The sequence below is a fragment of the Armigeres subalbatus genome, chromosome 2, assembly GCF_024139115.2.
Source record: "Armigeres subalbatus isolate Guangzhou_Male chromosome 2, GZ_Asu_2, whole genome shotgun sequence".
Taxonomy (NCBI): domain Eukaryota; kingdom Metazoa; phylum Arthropoda; class Insecta; order Diptera; family Culicidae; genus Armigeres; species Armigeres subalbatus.
In genome coordinates this window covers 192,121,804-192,139,764 of record NC_085140.1, presented here as the reverse complement: position 1 = coordinate 192,139,764, position 17,961 = coordinate 192,121,804, and the positions used below count along the sequence as shown (strand labels likewise).

General features: G+C 40.1%; 1 protein-coding gene across 4 annotated transcripts in view; it reads left to right on the top strand.

Moving 5' to 3' along the window:
- The first annotated feature begins 1,289 nt into the window (after positions 1-1,289).
- Positions 1,290-17,961, top strand: part of LOC134211417 (uncharacterized) — a 401,264-nt gene continuing 384,592 nt past the window's right edge. For 3 of the 4 annotated variants that reach the window (XM_062688240.1, XM_062688242.1, XM_062688241.1), the window contains exon 1: positions 1,291-1,836. The gene's annotated coding sequence lies outside the window, so the exon portion shown is untranslated. Of the gene's footprint in view, positions 1,837-17,961 lie in introns of all 4 variants that reach the window. The other variant, XM_062688243.1, reaches the window with a different exon arrangement.

Genomic DNA, 17,961 nt, shown 5'->3' with positions numbered 1-17,961 from the left:
AAATCGAACTGATTGCTCAGTTCGATAGGAGAAGAATTATTTTTAATGTTAGAGTTAGAAGGAATATCTGAAGTCTCCACCTTCCTTCTTTTTTTCCGCGCTTTGGTAGGACGGTCTTGAAACCTTGTTTCTTGGAAGGAAGTGGAGAATTTAGAGACTCCCCCTTCGTCTTGTTTTTATTAATGCTCATTGCTGAGCGTGGAGACGTGAACTTCTAAGAGGTTTTTCCCAGAACGGTGTCCCTGCAGGATTACCACCGCTTGTCGGAATTTTACTTCCGCAAACGGGTCCAACGTGAAACAAAGGCACGCGTCCAAGCAAAGATCGTACCGTGGTCAGTAGGTACAAAAAGCGCTGAGAAGCACTATGGAAATAAAAAAGCTTCGGATGGTGTTAAAAACTTCCTTCGGCAAAGAGAGAAATGAACCGCACAGCACGAAAGCACGATGCGGTCTGATGGATCATGGACTCTAGTCACGCCCTGGGTTACGCCTATGATGGGATTTTAACCATACTGTCCATCCGTTGCTCTCGATTGATTGAACTAAGTTCCTGCATAATAACGAATTAGACGCAGACCACAATATATCTTATATCGCATGTGTAATTTTGACGACGTGGTATGTCGTTTTTCATTATGCGGGTTGTTTGCTATAAGTAAGCTGTCGTTAACTTTGGTAGTGAAAAAAATCTAAATTATCTGTGGGCATATTAAGAATATGACCAACGCCAACTAGTGTTTTAATCAATGGAACTCGATTCAACGTACAAACTAGTTGCTTTGATAACATGGAGTGTTTTATCTCTAGACCAAACCGTGTATATTTTAAATAATCATATATGCTTACTGACTTTTTACAAGTACGAATTATCTTAGAACGTAAAATTAACAGCAACAATAAATCTGGCCACGCTTTCTCGCCGTTAGCCACTACCGCAACAATTGTCCCCTTACTGCTGGTCGCGCCCGCATGAACACCGAATCGCGTCGTGCCGTTACGCGACATCGCATCCACCCGGCCGGCCGGTCACAGTGCAGCAACGCTTGTATCACAACAAGCCGACGGCATCGCAGCATCTCTTGCGTATGCTCCCCATGCACAAGCCCGCCAGAGACTGATCAGTCCCGGCACTTGGCGGCGTTTTTCCTTAGTAGGAGCGCTTGAAAATGAACTCCCCGTACTAAGTTAGGTGAGAGGCGAGTTCATTCATGTTCCTCCTTTTTTTCCCACACGCCAACATCAGGTCGTACAGCCGTCGTCGGACCGCTCGAGAAAGGTTTTGCCAAACCGCGGCACGGCGCTCGAGAATCAGTTGCATTTCGGCTTTCGACACTTGAACAGCTCTTTGGCTTTAACTCAAATACACCGGTTTGGTCCATGGGGATTGACTGTTGGTGGAGTCTTTGGGTGTTGTGATTTTAAAGGGCCAGTAGGTCTTCGCGAAACGGGCTTTTTTCGGGTCTTTCGCGCTTGTTTTCGCGGGTGAAATTCTAGTGGAACTACAAAACAGCAAGCGATTCCAGTGACCGTAGTGCTACATTTTTTGTGTTTCGTTGCAAAGAATCCTTCCTCGGTTGAAGGTGGAGTTTATCGGCGAAGAGAGTGTTGGGGAAGGCTTTTGGTAGCCTTGGGGATAGCCGTTAAGTGGCGAAGAAGGGTGGTTTTTTGTATCTCGAAGTTCAAGGAAGTCACGGTGAAACAAGAAACGAAATTGTGAATGTTCTCAAGTGATTTTGAGATAACTTAGTGGAGGTGATCGTGTATTTTACTTAAAAATTGGAAGAGAAGATCTCAAAGTCAGCATTTCTATCATCTAGCAGGAATACATAAAAAGGTGAATATTAACGTCAGACAGTCGCTAATCTTCGGAACAAATTCTCGTTCAGTGATACGTATTTGGTTTGCATCTTTGGGTGCTAATTGAAATAAGTCGGGCAGAGATAAGAATTTGGTCTGTATCGAACAATCAGACGTGTTTGCAAACAAATTTAGCTTATAGATAAATGTGCAAAAGTATTTCGTAACGGAGAATTTTCTGGTGATATAACATCATGTTTTACCTTATATCGGCGTTACTTCCAAGTCATCAATATGTGGATAGTCTGTATTCTGCTTTTAAAGGAGAATGTTAAGAGTCGCAATAGAATTAAATAAGGCCCAGCAATTTACATATGTAAATGACTGTTGACGAAACTGCAACTGCAAGTGGTTAATGTGCTTGGTAATAACGGTACATAAAATATAATTCAATAATTTTATGACCATTTTCCATGTCAAGTAGAAATAATGAATATAAGTGATATTTGTTAGGATTCAGTTAATTTATGTCCACCAGTATCGTGGTAGGCAGGATAAAAGTTTTAAGTCTAGTTCAGTCTAAAACATTTTCGTATGGGAAATTTCATCATCACTCAGATTTGTTATGCATGCCACGTGGATGAATAAATTCCTGAAAATCTCAGTTACTTTTATTGAAAGGGTAGTGCAAAATTAATACTGAGTTAAGATTACGAAACGGCAATATTCCCCAGTTGCGGGTTGCAATACCAGTTAGCAGATATAAATTTTTACCGATGATGCCTAATTGGTATTCAACTAAGTGTATATAATATTTATAATTTGTGATAATTTAATACTAATGAGTTTAAAGCGATCAATGTGTTCGATAAGTGTGTGGCACTATTATCACTGACTAGGGATAAAGTAGAATTGGCAAAAATAAAAATGTAATTCATCCATTCCAGTGTTGAAATAAACTCAAAATTCTATAATTACGCTTCAAATCAAGCAAGACTTGAAGCACGCGGAACAAATCTACACGTGTAAGTTCCTGTACAATTGTTTGGATCATTGAATGATTGTCATGTGTACTCCATTGTTGAAAGCAGTGAATTTATTTTTTTTTTGCACCGAACAACAGAAAATGTGGCATGTGTAAAAAGTAAATTGTGGCTTTATTTTGGACGATTTATAGGAGTGATTTTTTTTTGCAATTGAGTGAAACGATGCTCTCTTCCTTTTCTTCAATGCCTCTGCATTCCAAATAGAACTTGGTCTCCCTTTCAAGTTAGTGTTTTTTTAGCCTGCTATCGTATGAATACGTAGGTATTGTAAATGCTTCCTACAGTGAGTCGAAAATGCTTCCTACTCTAAACAACCCTCCCGAAAATTGAAATCGTCATCTCCGGGTTTCGGAAAACCCAACGATGCAATCTGACATGAAGAACTCAAGCGTGATGCTTTCCTTCGGAATCTCAAACAAGTTAATTTGAAAGTGTCTTTCTCTGATGATGATGATGATGATGATTGACAAAGACGCAATTTTTGACATAAACGCAACACTCAAATAACTAAGCATATGCGGTATTTCGAAAAATTTCGTTTTAGGGCATTCGAAACGAAATTCCGCGGAATTTAAGGATGGCGAAATCTGATATTCTGATTTCGTTTCGTATCGTTTAATTTAAAAAAATCGACAGAAAATACATACTTTTATCGAAACTAAACGGAATTTCGCGGAATTTCGAAATGAATTTCCAATATTTCAAAAATTCATATCATAAAAAGATTCGGCTACGCCGCTGAATAAAGCCATTCAAACTCTATTCAAAATCTTAATCTTTGTAATGACTTAATTACACCACGTAATACAATTCTATATCTTCAACAGAAACGCATTTAGCTTTCCACTTAAAAATGTCTACAATGTTTTGTTGAAAGTGGTCAATGGCTCAAATTAGTATGGGAAAAACTTTTTTCAATTTTTGTGATAAGCCGCCTTCTTATTCGATTCTATTTAATGCCCTGATGCTCTGGACAAAATTTCAGCCAAATCGGTCAACGCTTGGGTGGTGCTAAACTCGTTGGAAGTTTATATGCAAAAATGTATGCAAAAACATCCAAAAACAGTGAATTGCAGTTGGACGGCACAACTTACGATGAAGAACTATGATACTCATTCAGATCTTGAAGAATTTTATACAGAATGTTATGCAGAAGACCGCGAGAAGATTAGAGTTTGCCCGGCTGAGTTATTAGCATTTCTCTGAAGAGGGGTTCGAGAAAATTTCGTTTCTTTTACCTTTGAAAAGAAATAAATTCACCCTCACAACACTTTAGTAAAATGCTAATATCTTTGCCTAATAAACTCCAATCTTCTCGCAGTTTCTGCATAACATTCAGTATTTAATTCTACGAGAACTGAATGAGTATTATAGTTCTTGATCGTAATATGTGCGTTCCAACTGCAAATCACTATTTTTGGATGATTCTGCATACATTTTTCTATACAAACTTCCAACGAGTTTAGCACCGCCCAAACGTTGACCGATTTGGCTGAAATTTTGTCCAGAGCATCAGGGCATAAAATTTAACCGAATAAGATGACGACCCATAACAAAATTTGAAAAAGTGTTTTTGAGCCACCTTAGTGGTCAAGCATAAAACGTAATGCATAGGTATCTGTTAATTTAAATAATATTGTTCAGTGACGTAAACATAATTTGTACATGTCATCGTTTTGGTTTGGTTTTGGTGCTCTGTTTTTATTTAAGTTGACTGAGTTGTGTAAGTAATATGTAATGTATTATGAGGCGATTGTTCGACCTGCACTCAAGTTGTGGAAACTCTTCGATGAGCGATATATTTCTCACTGGTCGGTCTACTGAGTATTGTCCGTTTTCCGTTGTCTTTTGAATGTATTCAGTTTGAACAACCATTTGTTTAAAAACATTAAAATGGGGATGGCGATGCTTCAGAAGTTTTCCTGATTTATAAGATTTTTAAATCTTTGCATATTTAAGAATGTACCATAATTGGGCATTCTCTGATTTCTCATTTATTTCAGATTCTGGAACTGATTCAGATCCTTCCGATTGAAATCATTGTAATGACTTAATCTTTACCTACAGATAATTTTGTTTCCGTTTGTCATCGAAATCTAGAATTTTCTCACATTTTCTTAATCCTGCAGATCCAGATAATTCAAATGCTTCAAAATTGTATCGATTTTCTGTCACAATCGAACCGGTCGGTGCGGCGCAGTTTGTTGTTAGTTTGGACATGCTGCTGGATTTAAAAGATAATATTTAGCAATAAATGTTAATGTCTGCGCTCGAGTTTGTTGGCATAAAGTTAGTTTATATTTAATAGCTAAGGCTTATACATTATTCTCAAGGTCCGCCATAATTTTATTTTTTATTGTCTTGATTAAGGAGACTTTCAGCCCAGCTGTATCGTCCCCGCCCCTCTGCAAAGATTTTATAACTATTGATTTTAAGCCTTACATTATTTTTTTATCTAACAGTCATATTTTTTCAAGTGAAATCTTTTTTGTGTTTGAACCTTTCGCTTCTCTTACATAAATAATAGATAGGAAGGAAGATAAATATCGAGTTTTGAAACATATTGTTTGGGACGTTGTGTACCAAATTAATTTGGTTACACTGGCGACGACCTGAATAGTAACAAGGCAATCTCGTTTAAATTGTCACATCATGTCCTAGCTTTCACCAAACTGCTAAGCTGCTTATTGCTAAAACACAGCAAATAGTTTACTGGAAATCAGCAAATAACTGTTTTTCACGGAAGTCTGTTCTTTATTTTGCTAAGCTGCAGAAATAAAAACTTGCTGTTTTTTTATTTATTTATGGATCCTGTACACCTCCGGTGGTGCAAAGGGCCAACTTGAAAGATCTCCATCCTGAGCTTTGCCCGGCTATCGCTTTAACCTGTGGCCAGGTTATATTTCGGTCGACTTCTTTTATTTCTTTATTCGCCGCCATGAGCCTCTGGGTCTGCCTCTGCTGCGATGTCCCGCTGGGTTCCAGTCTAGAGTGTGGCCGACCCAGTCCCACTTCCGATCCCGTATTTCTGTTGCAATCGGTCTCTGATGACAACGACGATGGAGCTCGTTGTTTGAGATCCAGTTGTGAGGCCACCAGGCTCGAATTATATACCGAAGGCATCTGTTGATGAACACCTGCAGCCATTGCGTGTTCTCCACTGATACACACCATGTTTCGGTAGCGCATAACAGCACAGATTTCACGTTAGAGTTGAAAATTCGTTTTTTGGTGCGTTCACTTATCTGCCTGTTTTTCCAGATATTTCTTAAACTCGCAAAGGCAGCCCTTGCTTTCTTTATCCGTGCGCCTATGTCGATCTTGGTACCGCCGTCTGACGCCATTTGGCTACCAAGATATTGGAAGCTTTCAACATTCTCCACTGGTTGCCCGGCTACTGTGAAACTGGAAGGAGTCACCGTGTTTACATCCAACGATTTGGTTTTGTTGACGTTGATGACTAAACCTGCCGAAGAGGAGCGCTCGGCAAGGTCGTTGAGCTTACTCTGTATATCAGAGCGCCGTTGCGCGAAGAGTGCAGCATAACAGCCATAACAGCCCGCGGTTTGGTTCACGGTCAATCGCATCTACCAGAATCTCGTCGATTACGATGAGGAACAGTAACGGTGATAGAATACATCCTTGCCTCACACCAGCTACGACCCGGATAGGGTCGGACAAGACCCCATTGTGCAGCACTCTACACGAGAAGGCCTCGTACTGTGCCTCGATGAGGCCGTTGATTTTCTCAGGAACTCCCTTGCGTCTCAGGGCGCCCCACATATTCTCGTGATTGAGACGGTCGAAAGCTTTTTCGTAGTCAATGAATACCAAGTAAAGGGACTCTTGGAATTCGTTGACCTGCTCAAGAATGATGCGGAGCGTGACAATATGGTCCACACAGAATCTTCCGGCACGGAATCCGGCTTGCTGCCGCCGGAGAGTCGCATCGATTTTCTCCTGAATCCGGGCTAGGATAATTTTGCACAGAACTTTGAGAACGGTACACAGCAACATAATGCCTCGCCAGTTATCGCATACAGCCAGGTCACCCTTTTTGGGCACCTTCACTAAGATACATTGCATCCAGTCGACCGGGAAAGTTGCGGTGTCCCAGATATTACGAAATAAAAGATCCAGTAGTTGAGCGGATGTCATGGGGTCAACTTTCTCGGCTGATATGCGGTCGACCCTGGGGCTTTATTCGATTTCATGCTTTGGATGGCTGTTTGAATCTCTAGCAGTGATGGAGCTTCGGTATTGACGCGTGTTGGAGGTGATGATCTTGCTGTGTATAGTTTAATATTGCGAAAATTGAATAGATACTCAATATCTTCTATATCTTCAGTAGACCCTCAAGACCCTCAGCTTCAGTCGGTTCAAGTTCCCTATATTCTCTTAATTGTTCAGATCTTTTACTGATTTCTTTACATTCCATGTTCAATGGAATTAATCTCCAGGCTTTACAAATTCATCATTGAACGGAGAACTTTTCTAAGACGCCAGGCAATGTGAGGCAAGTAGGCTGAACCCAGGACTGTCCCGCATAAACTGTAACCTAATGCCTACATTCAGATAGCGTAACGGTGTTGCTAGAGTAAGCGCATTCCACGGCTATTATTGCTAAGGTTCGACTCCCACCGCAGGAGTCTAGCAGTCACGATTTTCGTTTATCTTCCAAGGCTTACGCTATAGAAAAAAGTGATGGATGAAAAATGTCCTCACAATAACCAAACAAAATGCTCGCCTAACATTTCCAACAGACCATAGTAAAAAATTAGAAAAAGTCGAATTTCTCTACTACAATCAACAGTTTTCATATTGCATACTTTCATATTTGTTGAAAAGACCAGTTTGGAAAAATTAACAAATTCAATAAATCTTCAGGAATTAGGTTGAAATTTTGCCTGGAGACTTTATTCAAGATGTTGATGGAGGGGTAGCACTTTGAACCTGTAATACTTTTCAAAATGATGAACAGATCCAATCAATATGAAATTTGTTTATGGCAGTTAAAAATCGTTTTATTTTTATTTTTACTGAGGTCTGTTAGATATATTAAGCGATGAATATGCTTACGTTGTTTATTACGAGGGGCATACTTTTGAAAATGATGAACAGGTTACTCACGTCCTTTTGTAGAATTAAGCTAGATTCTCCCTATGGCATTTGGATAACAATATTATACTTAATATACAAAATTATTTTTCATGCGGATTTTTTTAATTTGTATATAATGCAAAAAAAACTATTCAATAAAAATTCCGCGGAAAAAAAATTAAATTTCGTTTCGTTTCGTAAAATTTCGAATTAAATGGACCTCGATTTCGTTTCGTTTCGAAGACTCGGAAGTAAATCTGAATTTCGTTTCGTTTCGTTTCGAATCAGCAATAGCATTTCTAATTTCGTTTCGTTTCGTTTCGTCAGGAAAAATGTGTTGTCGCATACCCTTACAAATAACAGAAAGAAAGAGATAAATAACTAAAATATTTCACATTTGGATGATGTTTTGTTTTGATCTTAAAGGCCAGAGCAGAAAATTTTGTTAAAAATCTTTTTTTGTTTAAAACTAGAAATACTATCCTTATTTTATGCGTATCTTTGCTCACTTTTTTATTGATATTTTAGGATATTTCATGATTGAAAGGATCTTCGTGAGTTAGGCAATGATAGAAATTTACGTATTTGAAAACTACAGCTTCTAAGTTTATTTCAAATACCTGTAGCTGTAGTTTACTCAATTTGAAACCGATTTGAATGCATCAAATTTAATTATGAATCGAATTGAATATACTTTTAGCTCTATGTTATAAAATATATTTATACTAAGGAAAATGATGGAAAAATGTTTATCTAACAATTTCATATTGTCGAACAGTTCTAAAAGCTTCATAAGGATCTACGTGACGTCACGCGAAAACTGCTCTCAAAAAAAGAACAATCTATTATAAGGAGCTGTTGAATCGTATGGACGCTTCGCTTCGCCTCGTACTTCGCGTACGTGCTTACCTACTTAGAAAATATTCTTTAGCGTAAGGGCAATATGCCCTAGCTAGGCAAAGGCTGCTTTGATGTCTTACCTGTAACTATTTTCACGGATGTTTTTGCCTCATGCAACAGCAGATATTTTAGTTTCAAGATAAAGATTGTCGCTGTCGTCGCTGTTCGGAACATCTTTTGCTGGCGAGGATAGAGTGCTAAATGTCAATGAAGGAGAAATACATACGATTTGACAGTTCGGTACCACACATGTTTCGGACAGCAGAACAAAGGGAATTGAATCGACAATCTTTATCTTGTAACTAAAATATCTGTTCATGCAACAGTTAAACAATATAACTAGCTGATGCCATCTTAACATTGTAGAAAATCCTAACCATATTGATAATGTTAATATTATTTAAGAAAAAGTGGTGACATTATTTGTTGCCGGAAAACTCATGACGCAAAACGCCTTTTAGCTAGCAGCCCCTAAGAACAACGCACCACGCGTCGGCGAATCAGAATTCTGGTATGAAAAGTGTGTGGAGACGCGTAGTAAATTGTAGGTTAGTCCCACTAGGGTGTTTTGCCTCGCCAAAATGTTAGATGTTTCATCAAAATGTGGAAAATTTCGGTTTTTTTCTATCTTCTTTTCGATTATTTTGAGTTTTTTTTTCGCCTGACCTACTTATTTTTTAGTCTAGTTTTGTTACGAACATCTCAGAAACAGGAAATATGAGGGAATACCGAAAAGGCGTTTTGCTCAGAGAGCTAAAATTTGTTTGTCATCACTATGGAGGCGCATGGTATTTCAATCCGCCTAATGGAAAATATGGAATTTATTTACTAATCTAATATTAGAATCAATGAAATAATACGCCTAATATCCAAAATTTATAAAGTGTACTTGGCATATGGCACCAGTTGTTTAACGTACTGAAAAAAAAGTTTCATTGGCGTTTCATTTGATTTTGGTTTTGAAGCATGGATTTTTTCAGCACTGGAAATTGCTTTCAAACGCGTCTCAAACCATAGTATTAGTTTCACATTAATTTCTATAATTTCTGCGAAAACTTCGTCATTGGTATAAATCGTCTTGCAGTGTTTCCTTTGTTACTGTTTCCAATTTATGAGCTTCGTGGCCGTGCCGTGAACACGGTTTATCATCCAATCATAGTCTTGGCGGTTTGTGCTTAGTGTTTATTTTATTATTTTATTCTGAAACAGGCTCAGTGGCACTACTGAAGTCAGTATAACTGTTGCGTCTGAGCTATGGGAATTCTTAAGTTTTTGCTTGTATGCACTCAACATTGTTCCTTGCGCTATCCTTTTAAGAATCAAGCGCGAATTGTAACGAGGCAAATCGGTAGAATTAAAATCAACACAGTTGACTATTCTCAGCACAGTATGATTAAGAATTACTTGGAAGTAAATAATTCGAAGGATAACACTTCTGCTTAACGGTGGATCCAAACCAAATCTAATTCAATCCAAATCCAATCTAAGTTCAATCCAATCTTTACTGAGTCTAATGCAAATTTAATCCAAATCCAATCCAGTTTCATTGCAAATCGAATCCAAATTCAATAATAATCAAATCCACAAACCATCAGATTACAAATCGAATCCATTTTTTTACTCTTTATTAACGTTGTTATACAGAGAAGGTCATCACAGGATAAATCAAATACAATTTCAATAAAAATTCCAAAACCTTTTTGACTTAAACTTGACATATATTCCAAACAATGGCGACATCTCCAAAAAATGTGTTTTACCATATTTTTCTTATTTCTCATGTTCTAAAAAATTCTTGATAATATTAAAATACGTCGTTTGGCGATTATTTTGTCCTAAAAACTTGGAAAATAAATAAGTAATAACAGTATCATGGATTTTTAATCATCTTTGACATAACTGTCAAGGGGCATATTGTGGCAGATAATCTTGTGCGCATAACAAAGTACAAGTCATTTAATATAATATATGAACCGGAGCCCTCCTTAGCCGTGCGGTAAGACGAGCGGCTACAAAGCAAGACCATGCTGTGGGTGGCTGGGTTCGATTCCCGGTGCTGGTCTAGGCAGTTTTCGGATTGGAAATTGTCTCGACTTCCCTGGGCATAAAAGTATCATTGTGTTAGACGAAAATGGGCTTTCATATGAAAAATTTGTACCAAAATGGTACAGTCTAACTTATTTCATATGATCATTCTTGCCAATAAATCATGATGCTGCAGAGTATAATCAGCTTCCATATTATCGTGCTATATTTCATTGCTCGTCAAACCATGAAGCGCTGAAGATGAACTAACAATAGAACGTTATATTGTGGCCGGTGGGGACTAACTGGTCTCCACCAGAGGCGAGTATTCTGATTTTAGACTTGACGATTCCGCACCTAATTTTCGCCCGCTGCAGCTGATTTATGGTGACGGGATATCTTCCAATTTTTTACCACCGGACGAATTCGATCACGATTATCAGGACCCGTATGACACGCTCAACGTGGAGAAAGAACATTTCGCATGCGTATTGGGGCAACGCGATAATTGGAGGAAGGCGGAGGTGCATGGATGGTCAGAGGCGAGTATTTGCTCTTCGAACAGTTCGAGAATCGATCACCGCCTGTGCAATCTTTTCTAGACCAACATTTGAAAAGGGCGTGACAGCCAAAATTTATTCCCTCTGATTCTTTGTCCACATATGTAGCTATATATGTAGACAAAGAATCAGAAAGAATAAATTTTAGCTGTTACGCCCTTTTCAAATGTTGGTCTGGATTTCAGCCTTCGCAGAACAATTGTGAAATGCATATGTATTTCCAGGACGTTAGAGCATTACGCACAAAAATCGACGAGCTATTTTTGGCCGTGAATGGATGCGAGTACGACATCATCGTTCTTGTGGAGACGAATCTTCTTCGAATTAATCGTACAGACAGATACTACTATCTAAGGGGCCGTACACATATTACGTAGGCACTTATGGGGGGAGGGGGAGTCTGTCAATATCTTACGCCCCATATAAATAAAAAATCTTTTGTATGGAAAAAATCTTACATGGGGGGAGGGGGGGTCGAAAAGCCCAGAAAATTTGCTTACGTAATAAGTGTACGGCCCCTAATTATACTACTTTTAAACACACACTTGGTCATATTATAATCAAAATAAACGTACACTTCATCAAAACGTCGACAACAAATATGATACGGGTTATTTTGTCCAAAAACGGTGCAATGTGCTGCAAGACGTAGGAAATGTGTATGGCGGGTTGATCTCACAGGAACGGTGATGTTGACATTACTCAGCAGCGTCGGACAGACAATGTTGTGGGACAGGATATCGAACACGAACAACCGTTGGAGAAGGATTCACCTGCTAGCCAGAGATTACAAATGAATTAATCCACAGCGAACTGTTGAACCCAATAGCGTTGGCTTGGCGAGCGCCTGCTTACTAGACACCATGGCCATGCTGAATTTAAAACAGTATTGTCAAGTAATGAATTCCTGGAACCATATTCTAGATTTGGTGCTCACCAACATCGATTCCTGCGTTGTAACTGAAGTTGCTGTCACTTTAATGAAGGTTGATCGCCCGCATCCTCCTCTAGAAATTGCACTCATCGTTACCAATAGTGAGCCCTTATTCGATCACGAAGACACTCTTCCAATGGACCTCGCTACATAACTTCTTAGAGCATGTCGATTGGACCGGAATTCTCGCTAATGTTGATGTTGACAATGCTGTGCAAATATTTTACGAAGTTGTCTTGAACTGGCTTTCATCGAACGTTCCAAAAAGGCGTTTACCTGCGAAGCCACCCTGGGGGAACGGTAGACTCCGTTCGCTAAAACGCGAGAAAAATGTATGCCAGCGTCACTACCGGAGACTACGAACTCCACTTCAAAGGCGTCGTTTTCAAGCTGCTAGTGATGCATACAGATCGCTCAACAATCATCTTTACATGCAGTATGTCGACAGAATGCAAAGAAGTCTCCGTCGATATCCTAAACGATTCTGGAATTTCGTGAACTCTAAGCGTAAACAGAACGAGGGTGTTCCAGCTTCAGTATCCCTTGGCGAAGAAATAGCAACAACTGCTTCGGAGAAATGCGAACTTTTCGCAAAGCATTTTTCGAGCGTTTACAATACAGATTGTGCAACAGTCAATGATGCAATGCTAGCTGCTTCAAATGTACCCGAAAATCTGTGCGACATTGGTATTCCACTCGTGACTGAAGATAACCTACGAGATGCTGCGAAGAAGATGAAGTCCTACACAACACCAGGACCCGATCGGATTTCCGCCATCATATTTAAAATCTGCACTGTTGAATGGTGTTGGTGCATGGTGTTAAAAGCGATGTTCGGAATTACAGGGGTATCATGTCACTGTGTTCCGGTTCCAAGTTATTTGAGATAATCATCAATAATTATCTTTTCGCTCAAACGAAAACGATAATCTCCACTGACCAACATGGATTCTACCCTGGCCGGTCAGTAACAACTAATCTTCTTCACTTCAAGTTGCATCAATCACCTAGAGGATGGAAAACAAGTTGATGCCATTTACACTGATTTGAAGGCAGCCTTCGACAAAATCGACCATCGGATCTTATTGTGCAAGCTGGCTAAGCTTGGTACGTCAAACGCAATGGTGGAGTGGTTGGAGTCATACCTCAGCAGCAGAAGACTTTGCTTTAAGATAGGATCGCTTTCCATTGAAAGTCTAGTCGACTGTGAACGACTGCAATCCTTGTTGAACGCATTCGTTCGTTGGTGCGAAGTTAATCGCATGTCGCTCAGCATCAATAAGTGCTTCGTGATAACCTTCCATCGCTCTGCAGCCACTGTTCAAATGGATTACAAAATTGGCGAAAAATCTATTCAGAGGGTCAGTCATATAAAAGATTTGGGTGTCCTGCTTGATTCCAGACTTACCTTCAACGATCATCGTTCAGGAATCATAGATCGTGCAAATCGTCAGCTGAGGTTCATCATGAGGAAAACACGAGATTTCACCGATATTCGCTGTCTAAAAACACTACGCCTCGCTAGTTAGGTCGATTCTGGTATCTTCGTATTTTGTGTGGTGTCCATATCAAGGCTGGAACGAATTCAAACACGATTTGTACGCTATGCTTTACGGCTGCTTCCATGGAGGAACCGTGTAAATCTCCCACCATACACTGCCCGGTGTTGTTTGCTTGGAATCGAAACGCTCGAACAACGGCGGACCATTCAACAAGCTGTGACTGCTGCCAAGGTGCTGAACGGTGAAATAGACTCTCCAAATCTTCTTGCAAGGTTATCTCTGAATGCTCCTAATAGGATACAACGTAGAAGCCTTGAACGGATGCTCGCTACAAATTTTCATCGATCTTTATATGGCTGTTATGAACCGATGTCCTCTATAATAAGTGTCTTCAATGATGTGGCGTACTTGTTTAAGTTTGGTATGCCTTCGTCAATATTTAGACAAAAAATTAAACGTTCTACGTGCCCAATTAATGTTTGAATAGTTTAAGTAGCATTCATTAAGACTTCTGTCAGATGGATTTAAAACAAATAAATAAGTAAAAAGCGCAGATGAACCTGCTTTTGGAGAATTTTGATGTCTTGTCAACCAACTATTTCATTCAATACGTGGAGCAGATAATACATACTAACACAACACTAACCCAAGCTAATTAGGCAAAATACAGCCATGTAACTACTGTTCTGGTATCGGTTTTCCATTATACCACCCCAACGAGTTTTATAATGGATCTTATGCAACCCATTTTAGTTGCATAATAGGCATTAAAGCACCCATTTAATTGGTATGGAAAAGTAGGCTGTGTTATCACTCAAACACGAACTGTTAAACCAGCATTATGATCAGGAATTGCAAAAACATTTTTTACGATGCAATGCAGAAATCAATGTTCCAAATTTCGTCAACACCCCTATGAATCTTCAAGTAGGCCTTGACCCCAGGCCAGGTTATTTTTGATTGTAGCTTTATGTATATGGCTCTCACTCGTATGCATAATATCTATCATGAACCTTTACTGCCGCTAACCGCAAGTCGAGCACATCTGTATATGGGCCTCCATATACAGATGTGCTCGACTTGCGGTTAGCGGCAGTTTAGTTTCTGCATAAAAAGTTTAGTCACAAGGAGTTGATAAATCAAAGCACCATGCGTCTCCATAAGTTCAATCGATGAACATGTTCGAAACTTGTTGGAATAAATCGTAATATATCCCAAAGGTAATAAAATTACGGACTTGGGGTCTTCGACAAAGTTTTTCGAAGAACGTTTGCTACAATTTTTGTGAAGACATAAACCTTGAATGTTGTAAGGCGGAAAAATACCTATTTGTTTTCTCTCGCTTTTGAGGGAATCGTTCATTTATTTTAATACTTCCAAAGAGGCGCTACAACTTACCGTTATTAAGGGTGAGTTTTTAATTATTGAGCCACTTTAGATTGACTGGTAAATCGGCTACAGTTATCGAAATGAATGGCGATGTGGCAGACGAAGATGGCGGTATGGTGATGGACCTGGGAGAACGCGCGCAGGATATAATTTTACCGGCTCCGGATCTCCAGGAAATCCAGGAGGAGATTGGCCGGCTGAAGAACAACAATGTCTCTGGGGTTGACCAACTACCAGAAGAGCTATTTAAACACGGTGGTGAGGCACTGGCTAGAGCGCTGCACTGGGTCATTACCAAGATTTGGGAGGATGAAGTTTTGCCGCAGGAGTGGATGGAAGGTGTCGTGTGTCGCATCTACAAAAAGGGCGATAAGCTGGATCACATTGCTGAACTCCGCCTACAAGGTACTCTCCCAAATTTTATGCCGTCGACTAGCACCAATTGCAAGGGAATTCGTGGGGGGGGGGTGTTTTGGGCGAACGCTCCACCACGGACCAGGTGTTCGCCATTCGCCAAGTACTGCAGAAATGCCGTGAATACAACGTGCCCACACATCATCTATTCATCGGCTTCAAAGCCGCATATGATACAATCGATCGGGACCAGCTATGGCAGCTAATGCACGAACACGGATTTCCGGATAAGCTGACACGGTTGATCAAAGCGACGATGGATCGGGTGATGTGCGTAGTTAGAGTTTCAGGCGCATTCTCGAGTCCCTTCGAAACGCGCAGAGGGTTACGGCAAGGTGATGGTATTTCGTGTCTGTTATTCAACATCGCTTTGGAAGGGGTAATACGAAGAGCAGGGATTAACACGAGTGGTACAATTTTCCATAAGTCCGTCCAGCTATTTGGCCTCGCCGACGACATAGATATTATGGCACGTAACTTTGAGAAGATGGAGGAAGCCTACATCAGACTGAAGAGGGAAGCTAAGCGGATCGGACTAGTCATCAACACGTCGAAGACGAAGTACATGATAGGAAGAGGTTCAAGAGAAAACAATGTGAGCCACCCACTGCGAGTTTGCATCGGTGGAGACGAAATCGAGGTGGTAGAAGAATGTACTTTGGACTCCGCAAGACGCTCCGATCAAAAAGAGTTCGGCGCCATACCAAACTGACAATCTACAAAACGCTCATTAGACCGGTAGTCCTCTACGGACACGAGACCTGGACGATGCTCATGGAGGACCAACGCGCACTTGGAGTTTTCGAAAGGAAAGTGCTGCGTACCATCTATGGTGGGGTGCAGATGGCGGACGGTACGTGGAGGAGGCGAATGAACCACGAGTTGCATTGGAGCTCATATGAGCTGCTGGGAGAACCATCCATCGTTCACACTGCGAAAATCGGACGACTGTGGTGGGCCGGGCACGTAGCCAGAATGTCGGACAGTAACCCGGTGAAAATGGTTCTCGACAATGATCCGACGGGCACAAAAAGGCGAGGTGTGCAGCGGGCAAGGTGGAAGATGACTTGTGGACCCTCCGTAGACTGCGTGGTTGACGACGTGTAGCCATGGACCGAGCCGAATGGAGAAGACTCTTATATACCGCACAGGTCACTTTGGCCTTAGTCTGAATAAATAATAATAATTATCGAAATGAAACCAAATATTTTTACAGTAGTTCAGAATATGTTTTCATTACAACTTATTCACAACGGTTCAATTTGAGGATGCGTTTGAGTCAAATTCATGACATTTTCGATTGACACCCTCCATCAGAGCCTGTACAGTCGTTTCCGGTACACTTTTCTCAGTTTTTTCGACTTCTGCATCATTTCCATTTCTTTTTTCGCTTTTCTATTGGTCTTCTTCACGCTTCATCATGGTCAGGGATTGAATTCAAAAGAGAATGAAAAAGTCTCTCACTTATCATCTCTGTGTGCATATACGATAAGTAGCATACCGTGAAAGACTTTTTTCGCAAGCTCTCATGATAAAGAACTGATTCGGGAGGCTATACCTCATGCTAAATTTCTTTTAAAAAGCTCCAAACGCGGGGAGCACTGGTTCTGATGACGTATTTCAAATTTTTCTACACAGCTGTGCGGTCACTAACACAAAATGGGCGAGAACAAAGCGAGAATCATCACTTCTCGCGTGATTTTTAAAACGTCGTAAGTCCAAAAGAGAGGCTCTCTTTGTTTACTTTCTCTTTCGATTATTACAAAGCCATTCTAACATTTACATTGGATTTTTCAGCACCGATCTGCAGAAAATAGGTTTGTCTACTGTGCTGAGGTGAAAATATTGCAACAAATTTTAAACTAGCCTAGATATTAGCAAAAATGAGCGTAATGAAAGAGAGTCTCTCATTAGGACTTACGACGTTTTCAAAAATCACGCGAGACTTCTCTATGGTGGCTATCCGATTCTGTTTTTTCGCACTTGCATACGAGTTTGATAAATTTATTGTCATGGCTTGTTATGATTCGGAGCAATTTTTACCTTTCTTCTATCGTTGTTCGTTATCTATTGAGAGCAATTCCTACAAACCCTGATCATGGTTTCGATTGGACGGAGCTCAGGAGAATTTCATTGGCTCATGTCTTTCGGCACAAAATCCACAGAATTGGCCAATTCTTGCACGGCATTACACAAAAACACCATTTTAGTAAAATTTTATTCAAATCCAGGAATCGTGGTGCGGTAAGAATCCAGATATCGATTGGTGGCGTAAAATGCGCTGCTATCCGG